The 11,597-nt window shown below is 39.4% G+C and overlaps 1 protein-coding gene and 1 pseudogene across 2 annotated transcripts in view; both read left to right on the top strand.

Annotated features, from left to right (window-relative positions):
• LOC127060968 (uncharacterized) overlaps positions 1-11,597 on the top strand; it is a 1,003,595-nt gene that overhangs the window by 529,326 nt on the left and 462,672 nt on the right. The window lies entirely within an intron of this gene.
• Positions 1-11,597, top strand: part of LOC103824956 (transmembrane protein 161B-like) — a 72,419-nt pseudogene that overhangs the window by 55,752 nt on the left and 5,070 nt on the right.

Raw genomic sequence — 11,597 nt, 5'->3', positions numbered from 1 at the left:
GGTGAAAGAGCGGTGTCATCCGGTATTGTTCATTTGGTGTGTTGGGTGGTGCTGTTCTTGTCAAATAAACAGGTTCTTTCCACTTTTCTCCGAGGAATTCTTCCCCAACCGGTTGGGGGGAGGGGCCATGTGGGTTTGCTTTCTGGAGGGGCCCCTTTTTGGGGATTCTCTTCCAAATTTGCCCTAAACCAGGACACCCTGGTTGTTTGCTTTGCTAATTATATTTACGTTCCAGTTTTATCTTTAATCCATTTTGTCTTTGTTGTGGTTTGACGCTGTTGGGATGCCAGGCACCCACCAATGCTGTTCACTCACTCCCCTCTGCAGCTGGACAGAGGAAAGAAAATTTAACAAAGGTTGAGATAACGACCAGGAGAGATTGCTCGTCAAATACCATCACAGGCAAAACAGGCTCAACTTAGAGATATGAAGTAAATTTATTACTAACAAAATCTGACCAGGATAATGAGAAGTAAAATAAAACCCTTATAAACACCTTCCCCCCACCCCTTCCTCCTTCCAGCTCTACCTTCTACCACAGTGGCAGAAGGAGATAGGGAATGGGGGTTATGGTCAGTTCATCACCCGTGGCTTCTCCTGCTGCTCAGGAAGAGGAGTCGTTCCCCTGCTGCACCGTGGGGTCCTTCCCACAGGAGACAGTTCTCTATTAACTTCTCCAGAGTGAGTACACCTCATGAGCAATAATTCTCTGCAAACTGCTGCAACACAAGTCCATCCCACAAGCAACAGTACACCTGAAACTGCTACAGCATGGGACACTCTTCCATGGGGTGCAGTCTTTCAAGGACAGGCTGTTCCAGCATGGGAGCAGGGCTCTTCTCTCCACAGATCTCCCATAGGCTCACAGCCACCTCCACGCATCCACCTGTTCCAGTGTGGAGCTCCTCCACAGGCTGCAGGTGGATCTATGCATCCCTGTGTCCCTCCATGGGCTGCAGGGGAACAGCCTGCTTCACCATGATCTTTACCATGGCCTGCAGAGGAATCTCAGCTCTGGCACCTGGAGAACCTCCACCCCCTCCTTCTTCACTGACCTTGGTGTCTGCATAGTTGTTCTTCTCCCATGTTCTCACTCTGCTCTTCTGTGGCCGAAATTAAAACTGCACAACAACCTTTTTTTGTTTATATTTCTTCTTAAATATGTTATCACAGAGGCATTACCACCATTTCTAATTGGCCCAGCCTTAGCCAGTATCACATCCATCTCTAGAGCCAGCAGGGACTGGCTCTGCTGGACATGGAAGAAGCTTCTAGCAGCTTCTTACGGAAGCCACCCCTGTAGCCCCCCCGCCCACTACCAAAAACTAGGCCATGCAAAATCAATACACCTTAAAAATGAATGTTCTATTCAGATTTATGAAATGTACAAATATCAGAAATGTTTTCAAAGACCCTTAATAACTGAGTTTTATTGCACTGTCACATACTAGTTAGCACATGAAAAAGCTATGCTAGACATAATTTGTTGTTAATAATAATGCTTGTAAAAAATTTTTACAGTATGTCCTGTTACCTAGAATTTTTAAAAAAAGAGATTTTATATTTGTACCTTGATATTATACATATGATTTATGTCTCTGCAGGATTCTCAAATTTTTCAGAAAGTGCTATGTAGTTTCTTGAAAACCAGGGTTTGGAATCCCAGTAAGTTTCTGGAAATACACTGGTCTTCATTATGTTGCATTTAAAACTGAACCACTTGGATTTTCTTAGCACACATTTGTCTTGCATGCTTTGCTCTTATAGACAGTTAGAAACTCTGTATTAATGTGAAGAGGTGGATTAATGAAAATAATCCATAAATATTTACCAAGTAACTTGCTGCATTTGTGTATTTCCTTTTTATTCCAAAATTATCCCAGTCTAAAAAACACAGTTAAAAACTATAAAAGTATTTCTCATTATGCTTCTTAAACAATCCTTACAGATTTGAAAAGATTGCTAAAAACAAGAGAAAAGTATATTTTGCAGTTCCTGTGGTATGAAGGAAGATGAGAGTGCAAAAGCTACAATAAAAATGGAAGTAGGAGTAAATTTTTACTTTTTACTTTCAGTCATGTTTTCAGGCTATAATAGTAATTTCCTCTTGGCAAGCTCATCTGCCTGCTACAGTGCATCCAAGTTTTGTATAGACTGACATAGCTTATGATGTTGCTTATATATACAATCACTGTCATAGCCTCTATGTTTTGTAAACGGGATTCTGTTACAATCCTTGCCTTAAAGACATGACCTAAAATGCTTGTAATATGGTATGTTATCGCTGTGGGAATACAAACTCGAATTTCTTCTTTGGAAATTTTCAAGTATTGTATAAGAATTGTATTTTTTTATTTGTGAGAACCAGAAGTTTAAAATATATACTTAGATTAATATGCTATTTATAGATATGGATATTTAATGAGAAAGAAACCTTCATCTGAATCTTATGCATTTCTTAACCTTTCTTTTCTTTGCTTTTCATAAACTGTTCTGAATTTACTAATTTATGTATTCATTTTTCTGTTTGTGTCCATTTCCTTTTAGACATTCACAGTGCTTTGGCTGTTTACAGCAGTGATTGAGTTGATGATGGTGTCTCTGATAGTTTGAATGGCATACCTTAAAAATAAAAATTTGCCTTTGACCAGTTAAACTTGAAATGTATGTGTTCTTCTAATAAAAGTATAATAATTGAGTTCATTCCACTATTTATTTTTATTGCATAAATTGTAAATCACAATATAAAATTAGTATTTTTGGGGTTTTTTTCTCTCTGATAACAAATGTAACATCTTGTAGGAAAGAGCTTAGGTGTTCATTTTCTTATGCTGAAGAGATTTTTATTCTTTTTAGTAAATAAACAGGTGGCTTGCTTGATTTTTATTTCAATTTGATTAACTGCTAGATACTGTTGATTTGAATGAAGTTTCTGATATCTATCACCCCCCCCCCTTCTTATTTCTTTTCAATTTTTTGGGGATCCTGTGTCTAAACTAACCTTCAAATTGTTCCCGGCTGTTCTTTTTTCACATATTGGTGCTTTTTTGACATTCCCTGGTTTGCGACTGGCTCAAATGCATCTTGATGCTCTGAATTTAGCAACAGAAAAAAAAACACAGTAAGAGAAAATATATATACATATATACAATATATATGTTACTCAATCTTAAATCACAGTTTAATGTCTGAAAATGAAAGATCCAAACTATTAAGAAGGTAGTGACTGACTAAGAATTCTGTTGCTGCCTGCTTTTCATATCTCCAGAAGATCTGTGACACGCCTCTGTGCTCAACCTGCCCTCTGCCAATCTATTACATTCTTTGTCTCAAAAGTGGAATATGAGTTAAAGCAGCATTCCTTTTCTTTCCTTGAGTGAAAGATCCACCATGAATGTTATACTTCCCATATCCTTTCCCCCCTATCTTTTTGGAAATTTAAATAACTGTCTGGAAGAAGAGGTGCAGCCACAGATGTTTTTTTTCTTCTAGGTGGGCCTTTGTTAATGGTGTAAATGATCAAATTGGCAGCCAAATTTATAAAAAATTTTATAAATTTATTAGACTGACAACTAAAAAATAGAATATTATAAAACCTCCACAGCCAAGACAGCGTCAACCCCAGACTTTGACGCTGGGTGAACTTGGGTCAAACTGACGTAGTGTCAGCATCTCCCAAGGTTTTACACCAACTGCTCTTGGTAGCCAGTTTTTATACAGTTTATTCCTCTTGAAGCAGAAATTACCTAAGATTTTTGTAAGTTCCTGCATATGTATGACGGGGACTATACAGATTCAGTCCCATACAAAAGTCAGTCCATAGGTTTGGATGGCTGTCTGGGCTCTTCGAAATAGTCTTCTTTTCAGTTGTAGCCAAGACTTCACCCGTTCCTTGATGTAATCTCTTCTAGGTACAAATGTTCTGGACATTCCTGGGAAATGGCCGATGATTGCCCAGGAAGGACTCATTCATTCATTAATAGTCATGATTTTATCTGGGTGAGTCCGGGAAATCTTTTGAATAGAAAGGAAAGCCCTGCTTCTGGCCATGGGGGTCAGAGGCATGGTTGGATCTTTATAATTTTTATACAGTTACAAGCATGAATTATCTCTATCATATACTACAGTTAATAAAATTAGGTTAAGATGCAAAGAAAAAAACACAAAGTGAAGAAATAGCTTCAGACAGGCAGTCAAGTTGAAACACATTAAAAGGGAATCTCAGTAACCTAAAACTCAGTAAAAACTTCTGTTAATAAATATTGAATTTAGATTAAGATATATAAAAGCATTCAACTATTAAAGTGTTAAAATAAAAAGTAAATTAAAATTGTCCTTTAAAGCATTTCAGTATTTCTTACATTATGATGACCCAGAATATATGTCGCAAAGGTTCGTACAAGTCAAAGTAACATTTTCATTTTCAGCTGTTGTTGAATTTTGAAGTAAAATGTTCTCTTGTATTAAACTAATTCTCTTCAGCATTCTCTAGTTGAGGAAACAACTCTAAATGTCTTTCATAGATCATAACCTCTGAATATTAAATGCAGAATAATGACAAATTCTGCAGTATAGGCCATTGTGATCATTTAGGTTGGCCACTTTCATAAGAGAACCATTAGATTTTCTCATGTGTAAATTATTTCCCCTCAGACTGAAGTGTATTTTTGCCAAAAAATGCCCTGTTTAAAAATTTTAACTATGTTTGAAATGGACCGTTTACTCTTGGTAAATTGTTATCTAACTACTTTGTATTAGATTTGGACTCTCATTCTAGATGAATACATCCAATTACAACTGCAAGCTATTGACTGTTGTATCTGCTATTAAGCTTCAGTCTGTGTAGATTATCGAGTCACCTCTTAAACTCCTGATTTTTTCATTTTTATGGTTTTCAGTATTTTAGAATTTCTTGTGCCTTTTCTGTAACTATCCTCTAATTTTCCTACATCTGTCTTGATCTGGGCACATGAGATCTCAGGCAGAAATATCAAATAAAAAGAGTTTTTAAAAATATGTTAATAATTAAAGGCAGTGCCCAAATAACATTGGCCCTTTACAGGATGAAGATGGTCATCTCACCAACAGGGACATGGACAAGGCTGAGATCTTTAATGCTTTCTTTGCTTTGGTCTTCAACACTGATTATGGGCTCTGGGACCCCCAGAGCACTGAGCTGGAGGACCATGACTGTGAGAATGATCAACTCCCAGTTGACTCTGAACTTGTGTGGGATCTGCTACTCTTATTTTCTTAAGAAAAAGAGAGAAAAAATAACAAAGAGAGAGAAAAATAAAACCCAAGAAAGACAATCCTCAAAGACCCGGCTGATATTATCAAAAGGCCTCTCTTGATCATTTTTGAGAGGTCATGGAAATCCAGAGAGGTCTCAGCTGATTGGAAGCTGGAGAACATTGTCCCTATTTTCCAGAAGGAGCCCTCCAGAAACTGCAGGCCTATCAGTCTCACTTCAGTGCCTAGTAAAATCATGAAAAAGATTATTCTGGGAAGTATTGAAACCACATGGAGGACAATGCAGTCATCAGTCATAACCAGCACAACTTCATGGTGGGAAAGTCCTGCTTGTAGGTAACCCACTTAGTTGATCTAGGAAAGCCAGTAGATGAAATCTTTTTGGACTTGAGGAAAACTTTTGCTGCTGTCTCTCACAGGATCCTTCTGGACAAAATGTCCAGCACACAGCTGAATAACTGTATTACACGGTGGGTCAGCAACTGGCTCACAGGTCAGCAAAAAGAGTTATAGCAAGTGGGGTTACATCAGGCTGGCACCAGTCACTAGTGGGGTTCTGCAGGGCTCCATCTTAGGCCCGGTTCTTTCCAACATCTTCATCAATGACTTGGACACAGGACTTGAAAGAATACCAAGTAAGTTTGCTGATGACACTAAACTGGGAGGAGTTATTGACTCCCTTGAGGGCACAGAAGCCTTGCAGAAAGACTTCGACAAATTAGAGGACTGGGCAATCATCAACTGTATGAATTTCAACAAAAGAAAGTGCCAGAAACTGCACCTGAGATGGGGCAACCCTGGCTGTGGGTATAGACTGTGGAACAAGACACTGGAGAGCAGCTGCAGAAAGGGACCTGAGGGTCCTGGTTGATGGCAAGTTGAATATAAATCAGTAGTGTCCTGGCAGCCAGGAGGGCCAGCCATGTTCTGTCCTGGGGTGCATCAAGCACAGCATCACCAGCTGGTCAAGGGAGGTGATTGTCCTGCTCTGCTCTGCACTGGTGTGGTCTTACCTTGAGTTCTGTGTGCAGTTTTGGTCATCACAATATAAGAAAGACATTAAGATATTAAGGAGCATCCAAAGGAGGGCCATGAGGGTGATGAAGGGTCTGTAGGGGAAGTCATATGAGGAGTGGCTGAGTTTCACTTGGTTTGTTCACCCTGGAGGGACTAAGGAGAGACCTCATTGCAGTCTTCAACAACCTCATGGGGGGAAGTGGATGGGCAGGTGCCAATCTCTTCACTCTCATGACCAGTGACGGGACTCAAGGGAATGGCATGAAGCTGAGTCAGGGGAGGTTTAGGTTGGCTATTAGAAAAAAATTCTTCACCCAGAGGGTGGTTGAGCACTGGAACAGGGTTCCCAGGGAAGTGGTCACAGCACCAAGCCTGCCAGAGTTCAAGAAGCATTTGGACAATGCTCTCAGGCACATGGTTGGATTCTTGGGCGTGTCCTGTGAAGGGCCAGAAGTTGGACTTGAGGATCCTGATGGGTCCCTTCCAACTCCGCATAATCTATGATTCTATAATTACAGAATGGGAGACTTATGGAGACCAGTGACTTAAAATAATTTGAGATTAGGCAAATGATGAATTGCCACCTCAGTAACATGGTCAAAATTACTAACGTGAATCTTGCGTATATAAATAGGGAATAAAATTTTGGGTAAAATAGAATTAAGATATTCCGATGTCAATTTTAATTTTGACTGCCTGTTTGGTTTTCCTTTAGCAGCATCCTTTTACATATATATTTTTGAATCCTCTTAATTAATTTGTACAATTTTCCTACACATTCACTCAATTTCCAGAGCCTGCTTCAAGAATCTTTCAGCCTTTCTACCTTTACTCAAATAAACACCAAGTGGTTCTTGCCACTCTTTGGCACATTCCAGTCCACTAATGCAATAGGCTGTCTTAAATAAGTAGACGTTTATTTCACAAGTGTCCTAGGCTGACTATATGATGCTTTTATCCCCAGTTGTCTTGTTCTGTTTGTGCTGAATAATAAGTTTTGCATCTTTAAGACTTGTTCCAGAGATTGAAGGGGGGAGAGAAGAAGCGCACAGTTTGTTTTCAGACACTGAACTCACTCCTCCACATTCCTGCTCCTGGACTGTGTTTGCAGATGGACAGACAGCAGGACAGAGCTCTCTTTTGCTTTTAGTTAGTTTAGCTAGCTGAGGCAAAGAAGTTCCCTGGACTTTGGTTTTGTTTTTTCTTTTTTCCCTTTTCTTTGTACCTGTTTAAACCTGCTCTGGACTGAACACCCAGCAGAGCACCGGCAGCTCGCAACGGTGGCCACCGGGCCGGGCCTGGGCCATGGCATTTCCAGCACCGGAGGAACTGATAAGGGACTGAGTGAGCTGAACTGCAACCTGGAGATGGGACTTTCTGGGTTTGTCATCTCTTTTGGAGCAGCAAGGGGTTTTATTGTTTAATATTGTTTAGGTTTTATTGTTTAATAAACAGGTTTTTTCCCACTTTTCTCCAAGGAGGTATTTTCTCCTGGACCGGTTGTGGGGAGGGGCCGATTGAATCTGCTTTCCTAGAGTAGCCCTTTGGGGGTTCTCTCCCAAATTTTCCCTGAACCAGGACAACAAGTTACTGAAATGCTTTGGATTGCTCCTCCTTAAGTTTCCTAAGTAAAAATCTTCATTAAACTGGATGATCTGACCTGCGAAAAGTGTTTCTTCTAGTCTGTTTAGATAATTGAAAATAATCTGAGTACATTTATAATAAAGCGAAAAAAAATCACATTATAGCAATATATTTTCCATAATTATCCATCTAAGATACCTACTCAAGCCTAAAACAGTAATGGCCACTGCAGTTCGGTATTATGCCATTATATGGAAATTTTCAACAACTATTTTTTACTATAGCATGGCAAAATGCATGTAGTTCCTTTGGTTACTTTGCTTCAATATCTAAAAACTCGATTTTTTTAAAACCACAACCAGTGTAATTTCACAGTATGCAATATGGCTGTTTTGTTGAGACTTAAGCCATACCTTTAATAAATGAAGTAATTCTCTTAATTACCTTTTCTCCCCTATTGTAAAACTTGTATTACTCTTCTGTACCACCAGTTTCAACAGTATAGTAACTGTATTTATTAACTCACTTCCTTTTTTTTTTCCCTCTTCCAGAACATTGCTGCATATAAACTTCTTGTCTCCTTTACTTATGGTTCTACTGTGGGTAAAACCAATCACTAAGGACTACATTATGAATCCACCTTTTGGCAAAGAGAGCATACCTTTGTAAGATTCTCTTTAAAAATTCTTTATGGGGTATTGTAGGCGAGATGGGGGGTAGCACAATTGGGACGGACGAAGATGAGAGATCTCTGAAGCCAGGTCGTGGAACTTGCGGTTTATTGCAAAGGGCGTGGGTACAGGGCCCTGCTGGGACCTGCCAGCTGCAGCTCAGAGCAGGCCCAAGAGAAGAGAGGGGTAGAGAGGATGACAGGGTAAGAACATAAAAGGCAAGAGCTGAGAGCATAGAAAAGTAAGTAAGAGTAAGAGTGCAAGAGTAAGAGTAAGAGTGCAAAGTTCCCATTACAATACAATAAATCATCTGTGTTGAATATTCTGATTCTCACTAACCAATCTAGTACAACACACAAATCCTATACCATTTACACACAGCCTATAAGAATCACTATATTACCATACTGTGCTACATTTTAAACCCTAAAAACTACTCTTCAGACCCCTTCTGCCAAGCTGGCAGGGTCTGCTCGGACCCTTGGACCTGCCTGATTGCAGAGGGTCTTGTATCATCAAAAGGGGATTACCTTCAGCCAGCCACACCATTGCTTTCCCGTTGTTCAGTAACTAAGGGATCTCAAAGCTTGCTTTCATTTCAATCTCGCTTATAGTTTCTATATTCTCAAAATCTTTTGCCATGTAATCATATTTGTAAGGCTTTCCTGTTTCATCTTCCCCAACAGGATATTGAGGATAAAACCTTAAGTCAAAGTAGTGCCCTGTAAAAGTCATAGCAACATGGAAAACTTAAAACTGTGGCTGTAACTAGCATCTATCATAAACGGTATTGTAGAAGTTCTAGCTGAGCTGTAAAGGGCTTCTGTTGTTTAGGAAGAATGAGAATTAGTTGCAGAGTATTGAATCCAATGAAGAATGGTAAGGCAGTGGTTTCCAAAGAGCTGCTATTTTCTGGCATGTTTGCGTCTGAGTTCTACATTGTTATTCCTAGGGACAGAACACCATGTCATTGCCAGCTTCTAATACCTTGTGTCTTACTTATTGGTCTAAGACAGAAGTAATTTCACTGAAGAGGATTGAGATACATTGGTATGAGAACTGACCTAAGGTCCTTAGTAGTATGAAACTTGTCTTAAAATCTGTGTGAAGATGAAGTGCATATGGCATTCAGTAGCTAAAATATTTTAAAGAATAAAAAGGGAAAGAATTTTCAGGAATAATTGTGTCTGAAATCAGTATTGTGTAAGTAGCATAGGTAATTGTCATTGTCACTTTATTAACATAATTCATAGTTCTCAAATTGAGCTGAACTGATATGATCTACTGTCACTTTTATTGCTTTCTAGACTTTAAAGATGCTTCTAAGATAACTGTGATCACTGAAGTATTGCATAAAACATTGCAAATATATAAATTTTGTTTCCATTTTACTCTTCAGTTAATGGAAGTTGTGCTTCAGCAACGTATCTAAGGCAGTTGGAGATGTTATCTAGAACTATATATCACAACACTTGTAATTATCTGTAAGACCCTTCTTTTTAGTGTCCTCTTTTTGTTGCTCAAAATTCAAGCATTTAAGAGTTTTTTGCAAACAAATGGGTTCTAATTTGGATCTAATGCTGTAATAGGGCTCACCAAGCTGCTCTATCACTCCCCCTCCTCAACTAGACGGGCAGAAAAATATGATGAAAGACTCATGGGTTGAGATAAGGACAGGGAGATCACTCAGCAATTACCATCATGGGCAAAACAGACTCAACTCAGGGAAATTAATTTAATTTATTGCCAATTAAACAAAGATTAGTATAATGAGAAATAAGAACAAATCTAAAACCACCTTCCCTCTGCTCCTCCCTTCTTCTTGGGCTCAACTTGACTCCCAAAGTCTCTACCTCCTTTCCCAGGAAAGACAGAGGGACATGGAATGAGGCTTGCAGTCAGTTCATAACACTTCCTCTCTGCCACTTCTTCCTCCTCAAACACTTCCCCAGCTTCACCGTGGGATACAACACACGATGATCCTTCACAACCTTCTCATTTTCCTTACAGATGATGCAAACAAATAACTCTGTAGGGGTAGGTGACCTTTAGAACAAAACATTACCTTTTTTATCCACAGAATACCAGAAGATACATTTGACACCATGTGGTTGTGGATTATAATCCTGTTGAATGCTTTACGGTTGGTTATGGTGCACAGTCACTGACAGGCCTATCTGAATTTAGCCCAGAAATGCATGGCTCAGATGAAAAAGGAAGCTGGAAGAACAAGTACAATTGATTTACAAAAAATAATAAGTATAACTGCACTAAGATTATATATGTTTGGGTGCTCTGTGCAAATGCTCTTCATAGAAAAAAATAAATGTCTGGTTTGTTGCCTTCCTTGGTATGACAACTAAAATTTGAATGAAGATTCCTAAACTATATCCTTTATAAAAATAGTACCATTACAACAAATTCTGCAATGCAAAATATGCAAAGATACCATCATTCATATTATTCAGATGCTTTGTCTTAAGTTGTTCCTCCTTTGTTCTAAGAGATCCCACCATGAGGAATTCTTTACAAATATCTTGATGTCCTGGTGTAGGGCAAATTTGGGAGAGAATCCCCAAAAAGAGCTTCTCCAAAAAAAAACCCACATGGTCCCTCCCCCCAACCGGCTCGGGAAGAATTCCTCAGAGAGAAGTGGAAAGAACCTGTTTATTTGACAAGCACAGCAACCCCCAGCACACACAATGAACAATACCAGATGACACCACTCTTTCACTGCTCTGGAAAAGATGACAAATTCAGAAATTCTCTCCTGGGGGTGGTCTCTGTTATCAGTCCCTTTGGTGCTGAGGCAGCTGCTGCAGCCACAAGGTGTAAACTCTCTCTCGGTGTTCCAAATCCCAGTCCGGAGCAGGTCCGGCAGGTCCAAACGGGGGGGGGGGGAGGACAGTCCAGAAAGGAATTTGGACTGTTTAGCTAAATTAACTAATGAGAAGGGGGGGAAAAAAGCAAGAGCAAGCAAAGCAGAAGCGAAGCAGAAGCAAGAGCAAAAGCAAAAAGCAGGGCAAAAAGCAAAAAAGCAGCACTAAGTCCTGGTGCTATCTGTATGTCTCA

Source organism: Serinus canaria, chromosome W (genome assembly GCF_022539315.1).
Source record: "Serinus canaria isolate serCan28SL12 chromosome W, serCan2020, whole genome shotgun sequence".
NCBI classification, from domain to species: domain Eukaryota; kingdom Metazoa; phylum Chordata; class Aves; order Passeriformes; family Fringillidae; genus Serinus; species Serinus canaria.
The sequence above is the reverse complement of the archived record's forward strand: the minus strand, read 5'-3'. Positions and strand labels throughout refer to the sequence as shown.